General features: G+C 43.2%; 1 protein-coding gene across 1 annotated transcript in view; it reads right to left on the bottom strand.

The window, feature by feature from the left end:
• IGHMBP2 (immunoglobulin mu DNA binding protein 2) overlaps positions 1 to 16026 on the bottom strand; it is a 751785-nt gene that overhangs the window by 291422 nt on the left and 444337 nt on the right. The window lies entirely within an intron of this gene.

The raw sequence follows: 16026 nt of genomic DNA, 5'->3' as shown, positions 1-16026 counted from the left end.
TAAGTGTGTCATAGTTACAGACGTTTCAGTGTGCTAATCCAAGACCAAAGAACAGAGACTGGGTAAATAACAGAAGTGAACTCACTCATAGATTGCTTGACTCATGATACGATCCTCTGCAGTGGCCAAACTGCTTCATTTTCTTTTCGGGCATTACCAACACAATACATTTCTGAATATTTCCAGCTCATATGCTGGAAGCACATATGCCCTCTGCCAGCACATAATTTCATATAACTAACATACCAGTCTAGGAAGGTTACACAAACAAGAATATAAATTGCCCATATTACAGAAGGATCTGGTGATACAGGAAGGGGAGGCTGTCCAAACGTACGGTGATGGTGGGAGGGTATTAGAACACCCAGTGCAGAACAGCCTCTCACAGATTAAATGATACAGGAAATGCACTTGGCAAATGTTGAGAACCAGAATCAGCAAAAACTGAAACATCACTGGGAGGCAGCCAAAGTCATAGGGCCAAGTCCTAAAGTGCTAACATGCTACAGGAGGCTAGCCTCCTGGAATCACCGTTCAATGAATAATGTAGCAAATGTTTGCAAAGAAAACATTCTTCAATCATGTACTGGAAAAAGCCAAAGCCCATTTTCTTAGGGTTGGCTAGCTGTCTAATGGGGAAAAGACAATTCACTTGGCAATCTACTAGGACAGGGTTTGCTTAGCCACAGCCAGACAATCTTTAAGTGGAGTAACGGAAATAAAAATCTGGCTTACCTTCTCAAACTCACGCAACTATTTCAGTTCATATGAATTGGTTGTTCACATCAAGGACATGAAAGACTCTTTCTCCTCTAGATTCTGCCTTGGGAAAGAAAAGAGGGAGATGAATGGACAGTTCAGGACCACTTTTCTTAGAAATGTGGGTTAGCCCTAAGGGATTCTATAACCTTGAGATAGATCTGAGATCCTAAAAAAAAGAGCTAGCAACTCTGAGATCACAGGGCAGAGGCACTACCTACCAAAGAGAGACTTCCAACAGACAAACTTCAGGTTCACTAAATTAAGTGATTCCAAAAGGGGACAGTAAGGCATGTCAATTATCAAGTTCAAGTCCCAAGATGAGAAAGCTTCTTCAAAGGAAGGTGAAAATGCAGAATTCCAGTAACCCAACCGAACACTGAAGTCTTGCAAACAAAGTCACTAAACAACACAAGCCGCTGTCCGATAACAATAAAGGCTGTCCTCCTCTGTATAATTCCAAAAACTTCCACAAAGGCGAATGGTGAAAACCTTTTATTCATGATAAAACAAACCAAATAAGTGACACGATAAAACAAACCAAATAAGTGACACGATAAAACAAACCACAATCATTTTAGTTTTATTTTTTATTTTTGATTTTTGATAGAAGTAATTATTACTATTTTTATTGTTATTGATATGACTTATTTGAAAAGTGATGTAATAGCATTGAGAATTTATGACAACCAATGAAAATGAGGGTAACATTATTTAAATGTGTTAGGAGAGTTTCACAGATGATTCTGATGAAGTCTCAGGGTATGAGATGAAAGTGCGTTAAATCTGTGGAGTGTTATTTCATTCACTTATTTGGTTTGTTTTATCATGAATAAAAGGTTTTCACCATTTGCCTTTGTGGAAGTTTTTGGAATTATACAGAGGAGGACAGCCTTTATTGTTATCGGACAGCGGTTTGTGTTGTTTAGTGACTTTGAAAATGCAGAATTCCTTAAAGAACTGGTTGACATGGTCGTGTCTGGCCAGGGTTCTGCCCTGTATAAAGTCACGGTCACTGTAATAGCAGAAATATCACCCTGACCAAGAAATAACTAAGACCACAGTAAAAAAAGGTGCCAGAGACACATCAGACTCTATTGCAAACTAACTGAGGCAACACGTGACCCAAATGGAGAACATCTGCCCCTGCTACAATATGTCTACAAATTCAATAGCCTCCAAATCTTTGAATGGAAGGTCTTTTGGCAAGAAAGGATCTAAAAGAGAAACCATACTTGGAAGATACAGCCAGTTTTCAACCCACATGACTGAGACTTCCTTAGCTTGTACTGGCAAAGGATTCTATAGTGTTAAGAGACAAACCTGAAAAAAACATAGCTTTTTGGCTAGCATGGGATACAGTGAATGAGGTTCTTAATCCTTCATCTCTTAATTTCATTAAAATGCATTCAGGCAAAAGGTAGAAAAGCATACAGGAATCCTCCCCATCACAGGTGAGAGGAAGTGTACTTTGCAAACTCCCCTTGTCCTGCTGAGCTAACTAGGACTGACAAAGGACTACATTCTTCCTTTTTTAATTTCTCCAAGTCTATTGGGTTTCTAATACCATGATGGGAATGGACCCCATTCCTAAGTCAAAGTATGATTAAAGTTCATGAAATTAGTATTGTTTCAATCTTTGATGTCAGCCAAAAGTGCTCTTCACAGCACTCGCAATGTGCCCAGTAATGACTCTTTCTGTAATTCGTACAGGGTTACATGTATTAGTAACATATCTAAACATGATTGTAAATTATTTTTTATAAGACCTGTTGCTCCTACTATTATTAGAACTATCTGGGTATGTTTCTTCCACATTGCTCGTTTCTAACTGCAAATGCTGATATTTTATAACTTTGTATCTCTCTCTGTATGTAAGACATGGTAGTCACTGGGTGTGGCAATTTCAGTGATTAATGCTATTTTGCCCTCTTTTCATGGACCACTATATCTGGTTTCCAAGCATCTATCTTTTGTACTGTTAATAATGGGTGATCCCATGTGATGTAAGCTTCATAATTTTCTATGATACTTTGTGGCTCATGTTTCCAGTGTTGTTCAGCCATTTCAATACCATAATGTTTGCACAATCCCCAGTGCAACAGTCTTGCCACATTATTATGCCTTTCAGTATACAGTCCTTCTGCCGTTAGTATGTCACAACCAGCAACGAGGTGTGCAACTGTTTCCAATTCGGTTTTATAAAGCCTACATTTGTCTGTTTATCCCACATGTTCAATAGACTTTTTAAACCAATGTGTACATAACCCACTATCTTGAGCTGCCAATATTAACCTTTCATCTCTTGGTTTGAATTTGCCTCTCCTTAACCATTCCTGCATTCGATCCTGATCAACATGAGGGTCTTCCAGAAGTTTTCTATACTTGCAACTATATTTATGCATTTTCACATTTCTTTCTTCCGCATCTGCTCTTCCACCTTATATTCTTTCTTTTGTTTTTGTCACACTCAGTTGCTGCCTGATTTTAATCTACTTCTGGTTTGATTTCCATTCCTGCTTGACTCCGATATGTTTCTGTTAGATTAAGCACAGACATAATCTTAGATTTATTCTCCTCATGTTTCAAAACTTTCACTATGTTTGGGTCTTGTGAAATCAACACGTGTGCAGTCCCTTGATTGCAGATCTATACATGTAATCAATTTCAAGGAGGCTGAAGTAAAAATAGTTTTCCAGGTGCAGAGTTGCAAAGAAATAAGCAGATTCAAAAGGAGCCTGAGTTAGTTTTTCAAGGACAAAATTAAGGTTCCAAGAGGGAGGAATAGACTTTCTTGGGGGTTTGATATGAAGGATGCCTTTAAGGAATTGTTTGACCTCAAATTGAGAGACCAATGGTGGGTTCAAGGGCAGACGAGCAGACATTGCTGACAAGTGAACTTAAACAGAAGAATACACTAAGCCAGCCTGCAGCAAATAACTCAAATAAGAAAGGACCAAAGGGACCCCACTGAGAAAGGATCCTGGTGATACTTGAGACACCAAGCACACATTTTTTGCATTTAGCCATCCATATAGGTTTTTCTGGTAGTGGGTTTCCTGCAGAACCTTAAGCACACCCTCAGAAAAGTGGTGCCTCAGTGGTATCAAAATCCTATCAGTGAAAGTGTCAACTGAAGAGTGGACAATTGAAGGTGAATGACAGTCCCCTTGCTTGTGTGAGAAGATCCATCTGTTAAGGGAACTTGTGATGATTGTCCCTGGCCAGGTGAGACAGTAGGGGAAACCACTGTATCTGGCCCAGAATGGAGTCACCAGCACAATTCTTGGACAGTCCTTCCTGATCTTGTGCAGGAGCCTGGGAAGTAGAAGAAGGGCAGGGTATGCAATAAGGAACATCACTTCCAAGAAAAGGACATACCATCCATCTTCCAAGTCAAAGGACTTCAGACTCTGGAATAGAAGCAAAGAAGCTGCCTGTTCAAAGGGGATGCAGAAAGATCCACATGAAGAATGCCCTACCAATGTTATATGTCCAGAAAAACCTCTCTGTGAAGCACCCATTCATGAGGTTGTGTCCTGGACCTGCTCAGGGAGTCTGTCATAAAGTTGTGTTCTGAAGGGATGTAGACCACCTGAAGGGTTACCTGATGGCAGACAGCCAAATCCCAGGCCTGAAGGGCTAGGCTGTAAAGAAGATAAGACCTTGTGTCCCCATTTGTTGATGTAAAATATGACTGTGATGTTGTCTATAAAGACCTTTAAAGGGCCTGGAGACCAAAGATAATGGAAGACTTAAAGAGCAACAGTGACGGCCCTCATTTTTTTTTATGTTGACGTTGTCTCACATCTGATGAAGAGGCCATAGAACATGAACCCTCGGATTTTTGGAAGAGGCTTCCCACCACAGATCGGAAGGATCTGTGAACAGTTCTTGAGTAGGGGTAGGAGTTTGAAAAGGCAGTCTCAGATTGAAGGAGAGCTGCTGAATCCACCAGTGAAACTCGAGTTTGAGACAAGGAAGTAAGGGAGTGGGGAACTCCAGAGGTTGGTAATGCTGGAGCCAAACCATCTGAAGGTACTACTAAAGTTTTCTCACATGAAGCTTGGCAAAGGGGATAATGGGAATGTTAGATGTCATGAACCCCAGGACTCTGAGAAATTCCCTTGCAGAAATGACAGAATGGGGAATCAAAGACTGGAAATAGGTTGACAAAGACAAGACCTTGGGATAAGGAAGAAAAGCCAACATTGGAATGGTTTGGCTTGTGTAACTCAGAAAAAAATGTGGTCTTGAGGAGAAATCAGACTTCACTTCTTGAGACTATTGGTGAATCTCAGACAGTGCAGAAACAGCATGGTGAAATTCAGATCCTGCAAAATCCTGGACTCAGAGGGAGTCTGAAGAAGCAGGTCATCCAGGTATGGGAATATCTGGATTCCCTGAAGCTGCAAAAGGCTATGACAGGGGATGAACATTTGTTGAACACCAATGGAGCTGTAGAAAGACCAAAGGGCAAAGCAGAAGAAACAGAGAAACATAAAAACTTCCTGAAAACAGGGTGAATGGAAATATGAAAATATGTGTCCTTTAAGTCTAGGGAGACCAGAAAGGCCTGTGGAATTAAGAGAGGAAGTACAGTCTGGAGGGAATAGCATCCAGAAGGAAGGATTCTTTAGAAAAGTATTTAGAAAGGCGGGGTCTAGGACCTGTTTCTAAGATCCCTCTTTTCTGGGAACCAGAAACTTTCTGGAGTAAAACTCTGTTCATCATTGGGATACTGAATGAGTTGAATGGTGCCCAGATATCCAGTAAATCTTGTAGAACCCTAGAAAAAAAGACGAAGTTGGTTTAGAAGAGGTTGAGCAAGACCGGGGGGGGGGGGGCATCTGTGCCATAAAATAACAGTGACTGATAATGGACAGAACCTAGGAGTCTGAAGTTATCTGTTGCGAAACAGGGACAGACAAGGGAAACTGGTAAAGGGGAAGGGGAGAAAGTATGTCAGATTAAGGCAGATATGTCTTGAAAAGGTGGCTTTTGAGTCTAAGTGGGTTTATCAGAGATTATACGCTTAGGAAAGTACAGTTTTGTACCTACCATAAATATAGATGTTTGAGTGTTCACCCTGCTGCAGTCATCACACTTGGGTTATCCTGTCGTCAGGCGGTCCCGCAGTCGTCCGGAATTCCAAAGTCTTGGTCCGGCATCGGTTGCTGTCGCCTCTTCCCTGACGTCAGTGCGCCAGGGGTATATATAATGCAACCGACGCCATTTTCTTCAGTTTTTCTTGCCCCAGATGTCAGGTGCCCCCAAAAAGGTGGTCAGAATTAGTACCAAATGGAGAAACAACCGCACAAACACAAAACCCCTTCAGCTATAAGCAAATACATCAGTAGGGCATAGAAGAGATTTAGCTAGTAGAACAGAGGGGATGGAGGGAGGGTAACCTGGACTGCAGCAGGGTGAACACTTGAACATCTACATTTATGGTAGGTACAAAACTGTACTATGTTCATCGTGTTACCCTGCTGCAGTCATCACACTTGGGTTGAATCCCAAAGCTAAGGTAGGGGGGAGGTATCATAGAGGGTTAGTGGAAGCAATAAGGCCCTGCAGAACTGCAGTGGCGAAGCCCGCCCTGGACTTAGAGTAAAGAGGCAAGTGATAGTGTTTGGTAAAGGTGTGTACTGTACTCCAAGTTGCAGCTTCTAAAATTTCCTTGGTTGGAACCCCCCTGAGAAAGGCTGTAGAGGTAGCTGTTGCCCTGGTAGAGTGGGATCTAATGGTAGCAGGAACTGGTTTCCCATGATGGGTATAGCAGAAATGTATGCAATGACCTATCCATTTAGAAATGGTTTGCTTTGATATAGCCTTCCCTTGAGAAGCTGTAGCATAGGATACAAAGAGCTGGTCAGATTTTCTGAAAGCCTTAGTTTTGTCCAAGTAGTAACGAAGCTGCCTGTGAATGTCCAAGGAACGCAGGAGTCTCTCACCTTTGTTCTGTGGATTGGGGAAGAAGGTGGGTAAGTGGATGGTTTGATTTAAAGCTACACTGGAAACCACCTTAGGCATAAATGAAGGATTAGTTCATAGAGAAACTCTGTCTTGATGAAAAAAGAGGAAAAGTTCCACTGCCATTAGTGCATGTAGCTCTGAGACTCTTCTAGCGGAAGTTATTGCTAGGATCAGGGCAGTCATCCATGATAGGAACTGAAGATCTGCAGAGAAAGCTGGTTCAAAGGGAGGTAGCGTTAGTTTTTCCAGAACAAAGTTGAGGTCCCATGTTGGTGTAGGAGCTCTCCTGGGTGGTCTAATGTTTTTTGCCCCTCTGAGGAACTGCCTTAGAAGAGGATGTGAAAATAAAGGTGGATCCGTGTTGTAATGAGCTGAAATAGCTGAAGCATGGATTTTAATTGAGGAAAAGGAAAGTCCTTTGTGCAACATCTCAGCTAAATACTGTAGAATGTGAGGCATGTGAGGATGAATTGTGTCTTGGCCTTTAGTTTGGTTCCAGGCACAAAACCTTTTCCATTTGTCCGAATAAGCCTTCCTGGTGCTTGGCCTCCTGGCTTCCAGAATAACATCCAGAACTGCTTGTGAAAGAGGAGCTGGTTGGATGTTTAGTTGATTTGCCATGCAGCCAGATTTAAAGTTTTGAGCTGGCTGTGAAGAATCTGATTGTTTTGTTGTGCGAGCAAATGGGGTATTTGAGGCAATAACCATGGTGGGCTGTGGGCCATATTTTTCAATACCAGTGCTGGCGTGGCCAGTCTGGGGCTATGAGAATCAGTCACGGTCTCTCCTTTTTGACTTTCAAAAGAATCTTTGTGAGAAGAGGCAATGGAGGGTAGGCATATACTGTCAGGTTTTTCCAACTGAAAGAGAGAGCGTCCACTTTCCAAGCTTGATGGTGAAATGTCCTTGTGCAAAATTTTGTCAGTTGATAGTTTTGATGACTGGCAAACAGATCTATGTCTAGAAGGCCCCATTTTTGAGTTATCATTGTAAATATTTGTGGATCTAATTTCCATTCGTGGAGATCTTTGATGTTCCTGCTGAGGTCGTCTGCCAATGTGTTCTTCTGTCCTGGCAGGAATTGAGCTTGTAAATGGACTTGGTAGGCCAGAGCTGTGTTCCATAAGATCATTGCTTGCCTGCATAGAGGGTAGGAATGTGTGCCCCCTTGTTTGTTTATGTACCACATTACTGTGGTGTTGTCCGTCTTTATTGCAAGTTGTCCTGGATGTAATAGATCCTTGAAGGCTGTCAGAGCTTTCTGTACAGCTAGCATCTCTTTTTGATTTATCGCAGATTTCTTTGATCTGCAGTCCATAGGCCTTGAATGCATTGCCCTGCCATGTGTGCCCCTCAGGCGTAGTCTGAAGCATCTGTTGTGATTGTTTGCCTGGCTGGGGGCAAGGTGAAAGGCTGACCCTTGCTGAGGTGACATGCCTGTGACTACCATAGAAGTTCCTGTTGTACGCAGGGAATGAGAGATATCATTGTGTCCAAGCTGTGGCTGTGTTGAGACCATACGCTTTTTAGGTACCATTGTAATTTCCTCATATGCAGCTTTGCAAATGGTATTATTAGTATGAAAGATGCCATGAAGCCCAAAGCCTGCAGAATTTTTCTTGCAGTTAATTGGGTCTTTGTTGCCATTGTCTTGAAATATTGAGTCAGTTGTAGTTGCTTGCCTGGCGTAAAATAAGCCTTCTGGGCCGTTGTATTCAAGTTGGCACCCAGGAATGTCATTTTTTGTGAGGATACTAGTTTTGATTTCTTTTCGTTTACTGTGTACCCCAGGCAGTTTAGTAGATGTTTTACAGATGCCAGGTGATGTAAGAGAATGTCTTTGCTTTCTGCTTGGATGAGGCAGTCGTCCAGGTATGGATATATTTGAATTCCTCTTTGTCTGCAGTATACAATTACTGGTGCCAGGCATTTTGTGAAAACTCTGGGTGCAGTAGATAAGCCAAACGGCAGTGCAGAGAATTGGTAATGGGTTGAACCTGCAATGAAACGGAGGTATCTTCTGCAACTTTGTCTGATAGGGACATGCAGGTATGCCTCCTTGAGGTCCAACGTTACTAGCCATGCGTCCTTGCCCTACATGGGAAGTAGCTGCTGTAGTGTTAGCATCTTGAATTTGGGTACTTGTAAGTAAGTGTTTAGAATTGAAAGGTCCAGAATTGGTCTCCAGGCATTGTCCTTTCTGGGCACTAGAAAGAGTCTTGAGTAAAATCCTTGGCCTTGCTCTCGAGTAGGTACCAGTTGAATGGCTCTCATGTCCATGAGAGCTGTAATTTGCTTTTGTGCCTCTGCCCATTGATTTTGTGGCAGGTTTGGCATTCCTCTTTTCATTGGCAAGGTGTGAAAGTGGAATCTGTATCCTCGTAAAATTATGTCTAGGACCCATTTATCCTTTGTGACAATGTGCCAGTTTTCTGCAAAAAGTGCGAGTTTTCCCCTCAAGGGGGCTGCCAAGAGAGTATTGCTTGGCCAGATGAGGTGCAAGTCATTGAGTTTGCCTTCTGGTGGATTGAGACCTGTCTTCTCCTCCCTTCTGTGTGGTAGTGCCCCATTGACGAGGTTTATACTGGGCTTGTGGTTGTCCTCTGCCCCTTGGGCGTCTGTATTTACCCCTCTGTGGTCTGTCAGTGGCTGGAAAGGACCAATTTTTGTTGGCCAGTTTCTGCTGAAGCAAGGGGGTTGTACTTGTAGGAAATCTTTGACTGTCTGCATAGATTTTGCCTTATCTTACATTTTCTTTAAGACTTCTTCCGCTTTAGCTCCAAAAAGAACATCCTGTTGTAAGGGAGCATCTAGTAGTTTTGCTTTAACATGATCAGGCAGAGTTTGTTCCTTTAACCAAGCATGCCTACGTATAACAGACCCAGTGACAGCTGCTCTGCAGGAGGCCTCCAAAGAATCAAACCCACATTGTAAGGTATGTTTGCCCACCTACTCAGTGGCGTGCAACAGATCCTGTACTTCTTTCAATTCAGATTGTTGAGGGAGAGTGGTTATTCTCTGCTTTAACTGAGAGATTAGAAATTGTGGATACTTAAGCATGTGAAATTGACAATTTAGTGCCCTCATAGCTAGTGTGGCTGAGGTGTAAACCTTTTTCCCCCACCTGTCTAGTGCTCTGGAATCCCTCTCAGAAGGTACTGGGTTTTTAGCCATAAAAGCCTTAGCCCCCTTGGGACCCTGGGAGATAGTCTCTGGATCAGCTACAGGGCTTTTGTAAAGAAATTTGTGGGAATCAGGCACTCTGTAGTATCTGTCAGGCTTAGCCGGAGCAGGAGGTAGAGAGTCTGGGTTGAAACTGTATTCTAAATAGACATCATCCACAATGTCCAAAACTGGTGGGATGGCAAGTGGTCTGTGTTGGGGGAGTAAAAGAAACTCTCTGAGCCTTTTCTTTGAATCAGAGTAGTCCTGACCTTCCCAGTGAAAATGTTCCCTCATAGTATGTAAAGTTTTCCCAAAGGAGTAGTCTTCAGGAGGAGAAGCTGAGGGAATAGAGTCCTCAGCATCAGAATCTTCATAAGGAGAGAAGGAGTAGTCTTGGTCATCAGAGGAGTCTGAAGAAATGGACATTTGCTCAGAGGATGCAAAATCTTCCTCTTGTCTAGACCTTTTGTCAGGAGGGGGCTGGGAACCCCTGATTAAAGAAATCAAATCTTCAGCCATTTTGAGCATCTGTTTCTTAGGCATGGGGCCTTGAACAGGAGACTGAAGTGCAGTCCTTTTAGATTTAGAAGGAGTCTTCGACTTAGAAAACGGTCTAATGGTGAGAGTCGTCGGTCTGAAAACGCCTTCAGAAACCGATGGCGTTTCTGTAGCACTGACGTCTTTTGTAGCAAGGTCGTCAGAAGGGTCTGAAGTAAAAGGCTGTGTAGGCCTGGTACATTCTGTCAAAATTTCCGTAGCGGTCTCAGGTTCCAGATCTGCGGTAGTCAGGGGCTGCGTCGGAGCCTCACTGAGGACCAGAGAACTGGAGACCGGATCTGCTGAGGCCTCGGAATCTGGTTTAGGCCTGGGCTGTCTGTCCTTATCCCTGCATTTTTTGTGCACGCTGGTAGTCGGTTGCTCCGACGGCATGGTGTAGTTAAATTTCCTACCGAAGTAGTGGCGTGCGAAATCAAAGCGTCTTTTAATAGTACGCTTATTAAACCTAGCACAAAACCGACAAGAAGTGATGTTGTGGTCTGGGCCTAGGCAAGGTATGCAATAAGAATGAAAATCCTTATGAGGTATTTGCTTCCCACAAGAAATACAATTGTTAACTTTTTCTGACATCAGTCTGAGGCAAGAAAAGTTTCCCCAACAGGGTACTTAGCTTTATAGAAGACTTCGGTCTGAAATTCGAATTCGAAAATCTCAGGAGTCGGCCGACCGGCACTTGCGTACTGCTTCTTCTTCGGGCACCGCGCGGCAAGAAAGACTGAAGAAAATGGCATCGGTTGCATTATATATACCCCTGGCGCACTGACGTCAGGGAAGAGGCGACAGCAACCGACGCTGGACCAAGACTTTGGAATTCCGGCTGACTGCGGGACCGCCTGACGACAGGATAACCCAAGTGTGATGACTGCAGCAGGGTAACACGATGAACATCCAATTTCCCCTTGGAAGGCTAACAAGGCTGCCTACGCACAAAGGCAGACTTAGAAGGATTGTTTTTCTGAAATTTGGGTATGGCAGATATAAAGATTTGTCTAAAATACTGCATTACGTTAACTTGTCTTGTATAGTCTTAAACAAGTCAGCAGTAGCCATACCAAAGAGATTCTAATTGTCCAAAGGAGCATCTAGCAACTTGGTCTTAATATTATCAGGTAAAACTGGCAGAGAAGCCAAGAGTACCTCCTCATAACTGAACCAGACGCAGCAGCTCTACAGGATGCATTAGCTGCATCATAACTACATCTGATGCAGTGATGGGCAACCTGAGAAGTGGAATTCAATAAGCTGAAGGTAGCAGTCTTCCCTTCAGAGTTAGGGTGATCAGACCCCACCCCCACCCACCCAAGTTGTGACAAAAGGGCCTAAACATACCTGGTCATATGGGTTTGATAATTAAAGGCCGTGAAGACCAGAGTGTCAAAACTGTACACTTTTTCCCAGACTCTCTGTAGCCTGACTGTCTTCTTCAGAAGAAAGAAGTTTGGAAAAAGGCAAAAGCTTGGATTGCTTGTCAGCAAAAAGAGAGACCACAGCAGAGACAGAAGAAGGGCACTTGTAGAGGTACTTAAAAGGCCTCAGGCACCTTAAAAAAAGAATCAGGCTTCTTAGGAGCTAGATGATGGAAATTGGGAGCCACAGATGCAGTTACAAATGCATCCAACAAGGCATCCAACAAAGGGGACAGCAGAAGGTTTCGAGATTCCCTCTACAAAAGCTTATAGTACCTCTTGAGTATCACAGACTTGTGAGCAGTCCCACTTCAAATGCTCCATCACGTGAACTACTGTGTCCCAAAGGTCAAATCCTCAATGGAAGAGTCTGAACTCAAGGAATCCTCTTCCTCAAAACCACAGTCCAAATGTAATCTGTGAGGAAGAGGCCAAAGACTCATTCCCTAAATCCACCTTCTCATCTGAAGAATGAGACTCCCTAGTTCTTTTGGCTGGAGTAGAGTACAAAGGAGAAGAATAAACAGACACCCCCTGAGGTGGTCTTAAGGCATTCAGGGCATTGAAAAAACCCTGAATAATATCCTGCAATTGCCTCGGAGGATCCTTAGCAAAGGGAGGAACGTGCTTAGCTTTATGCTTCTTCTTCAGTGGGACGTCAGCTTTGATCAACCTAGGAGGCTCAGAGCTGTGCCTAGACTCAATAAGGGTACCAGGGACTTCTTCCCTAACCAAAATCTGGGGAATCGCCCTATGCCTTTCGGAAATGATCAGCCATGGTTTCCCCTCAACATCCACATTGGATGTTTGCATTGCCTCAGAGGCCAAATAAGCTGGTTCCAAGCTGACCTCTGATAGGGTCACTGCAGAGGAAACTGGTGTTGGCACCAGATGTCTTCATGGTTTTCACTCATTTAGAGAGAGATGTCTGGTGGAGGCTGGACAGCAGCTCAGTCAGACTGAAACCTTTTGGTCTTATTTTTAAGGGATCACTATACTTCAATGCAGGTAGATTCAGACATAGTACCTGGGTCAAAAGTTTGAGACACTGGTCCTCAAGATAAAGGCATAAAGATGACCAACAGCTGCTAAGCATTTTGTGAATAAAAGCCTGACAAATGGTACACTGGGTATGATTGCATGAAGCTCCTGTGCAGAATAAACACTTCTTATATCAGTCTTATGGGGAATCTGCCCCCCCACACTGACATTTCCCCTTCCTGGATGACATAAACTCTTAAGTACACAAAGTAACGGAAGAAAAAAAAGGAACCCCAATGGGGCACTTGTCTGTAAATGGCTTGGTAGAAACCAGCTCAGTGAAGGGCATTCACACCAACACTCAACTATGGAGTTTGGACTGGTGGCAAAGAAGTTCTGCATATGGACTGTATGTTTGTCAATTTTATGCCCTAAGCTGATACAAGGAGCATGCACCTGACATATGACAGTAGGAAGATGTAAAGGCTTTGTTATACTGGCTGGACATTGGGCTATCCATGGCAGGACATCTGCATGTTATTTATATTGCAACAGTAATAAGGAGGGACATCCCAGTAGTCTACTATAACAGCTCTCTAAGCTAGGAGAAATGTAGACAATTGCCACTCTGTGGACAGTCCTAGAAGATAGGACTATATCTGCTGGACTGTCTCTTGAATGATTTAACTGGCATCACAAGAATTTGCAAGACTGTGATACATGAGTGCTTTGCCTGGTGTGTAAACATTTTTTTTCTTCCTGTAAGGGCCAGTTAAGCCTTGAAAATGGACAGCTAGAGGAAGCTAAAAGTTTAATCACAGAGGAACTAATGGTGTCACACAGGTTCCTAATTGCGCCAAGGGCCTACTTCCTTTACAAGAGGTCACCCTCCAGCTGCAGTGAAGGCTGACCAAATAAAAGTTTCACTCTTAAACACTACACCCAGGATAAACTGTCTCATCTCCTCCTTCAGGGAGAAGAGCCTTAATTAGGCCAACCTATGCAGGCAGACGCCTGAGCCTGCTGCCCTAACAATGGTATTAGCGCAGTTAAAATTAGAGCAGGCCAAGTAGTGATCCACTATCAATGCAACAGACAAAATCTCAGCTATCTCAATCTGCTTCCCAGGCTCAGGGAACAGTCACAGTTTTTTTCAGTAGCTTATCCACTTAGGAGAAAAACATTCTGGACAGAAGACACACATATAATTGAGGAACCTAAGTCCCAATGTGGCAATGAAGAATACTCTCTTGTCTATGTTAGCTAAGGCTTTCAATTCCTTTCATGTCCTGTGGTCTCTGAGTCTTGTGCTGCCAGAGGATGCAAGTCCAGCATTTCACTCCAGATAGACAGAGGCTTATAGACAGCATCTGCTTTCTTAGGAGCCGCAGAAGCAATCTGAGTGTTTCCAGGCTCACATGTGGTATCCTTGATAATGAGCTACAAAAGGGCATAACCCAGGGTTGCTACTCCTTTTTTTTCTGTAAAGAAAAACCTTATAATATTTTTGGGGGGAGAAAAATAGGCCAAAAAACAATTTGTGGTGAACTATATTAGCCTCAATGTTTCTACATAGAAGTCAGCATGTAGGGAACTCTAGGAGGGGTAGGACTATATATGCTCAACCAGAGATAATGTCTCTGCATCATCTGAGTCCTAATGAGAAGTTGAAGGAGAAGGATCCCCTGGGCACACACAATATACTAAGGATGTACACATACATCAGCAAAGTCCATAGGCTCAAATGTATGATAGTGGCTAGCTTTTGGAGGCATACCTGTCTAAGGCAGCAAAGAGACTTAAGAGGCCTACACAGGGCTCAGTGCTGGCATCAACTCACATTCCCAATCTGCACAGGCAGGTCTAACTACATTTGAAACAATTATCTGAAGTCTTCAGTCTGAACCATGGGCTCTGGCACAAGACGACCCAGTCAACCCTCTGCAACCAGGTCAGTAAGACCTACTGAAATTGGGGAAGACCCAGGCATAGGAGTCCAATTTCTTGAATGAAATCGGTGATCTACAAATAAATGATTCTAAGGGCTGCTCCCCAGGATCAGTTGGTCATGACATTCTAAAGCTAATCAACCTGGAAAGATGTCTCCTACATTCTGAGATACATCCCCCAAGATGGGAGCTGGCACTGGATCATCCAAGGCCCTCATCATCAACCATAGCAAAGAAGGATGTGAAATAGAAGACCGAAGGTCCATTTCTACAACAGATACATCTCCAGTAGAGTGTGACTAAGGCCCAGCCTTCATGTCTTTAGCCTTCTGATAGTGCCTTGGCAAAGACCTGGGGTTACAAATGACATACCTCCAGTTAAGTGTGACTAAGGCTTGACATCCATTTCTCTGGCTTTCTGATGATACTTTGGCACAGACCTGGGGCAAGGCATTTTCAACTGCCATTATCTTTCTGATAGCAAGATAAGCCAAGAGTTTCTCCATCCTATGTTTTTAAGCATCTAGATTGAATCATGGTTTGTCTCCCAGGCAGCAAAAATAATCTTAGTGCAGGTCTTCACTTTTTGTTTGGAAAACACATAAGCACTTTGATGCATTCAGTGTTATAGTTACTGAACTAAGTAAGACTTCTACAATATAAGTCAGGACCAGATCTGAATCATGAGACAGGCAGAAGAGAAACTGTGGGCACGGGAGCTAGAGAGATTCTCGTTGAGTGTTATGTAACATCATAGCATGCATTGTCAGAGGGTGTACTTACCACTGAGAGTGCTAGCTTCAGAGATTAAAATGTCAGATGGGAATGGAAGAAAGGACAAACCCAAATGCAGACCCAACAAGAAATACCTCTAGTACCAGATAAGTCAAATCAAGGAAGATATCTCCACAGTAATAACCTATGAGTATATTCACCTTGCAAAACACAGGATTCAGGCAAGTTTTTTTTACACAGTCTTATTCCTTGGGAAGTCCTGCCCATCTCACAATAATGTCAACCTGGACAATAGCAGGTAAGATTCTGATGTGAAGTACACTACGGCCACTGTACCCTTCAGTTCTTTAGTGCAAGAAAAAGTCATGTGCTAATGCAGGACAAGAGGGATAGTGCAGACAAGACCATCTGTGGATACTGACTGCACATGCAGGAAGTTCCATAGCTGTTGGTTTGAATGCCTCAAGGCCTGTATAATGAAGCACACAGCAGTA

The sequence above is a fragment of the Protopterus annectens genome, chromosome 3.part1 (genome assembly GCF_019279795.1).
Source record: "Protopterus annectens isolate FY-2018-M chromosome 3.part1, PAN1.0, whole genome shotgun sequence".
In the NCBI taxonomy this organism is placed as follows: domain Eukaryota; kingdom Metazoa; phylum Chordata; order Ceratodontiformes; family Protopteridae; genus Protopterus; species Protopterus annectens.
The sequence above is the reverse complement of the archived record's forward strand: the minus strand, read 5'-3'. Positions and strand labels throughout refer to the sequence as shown.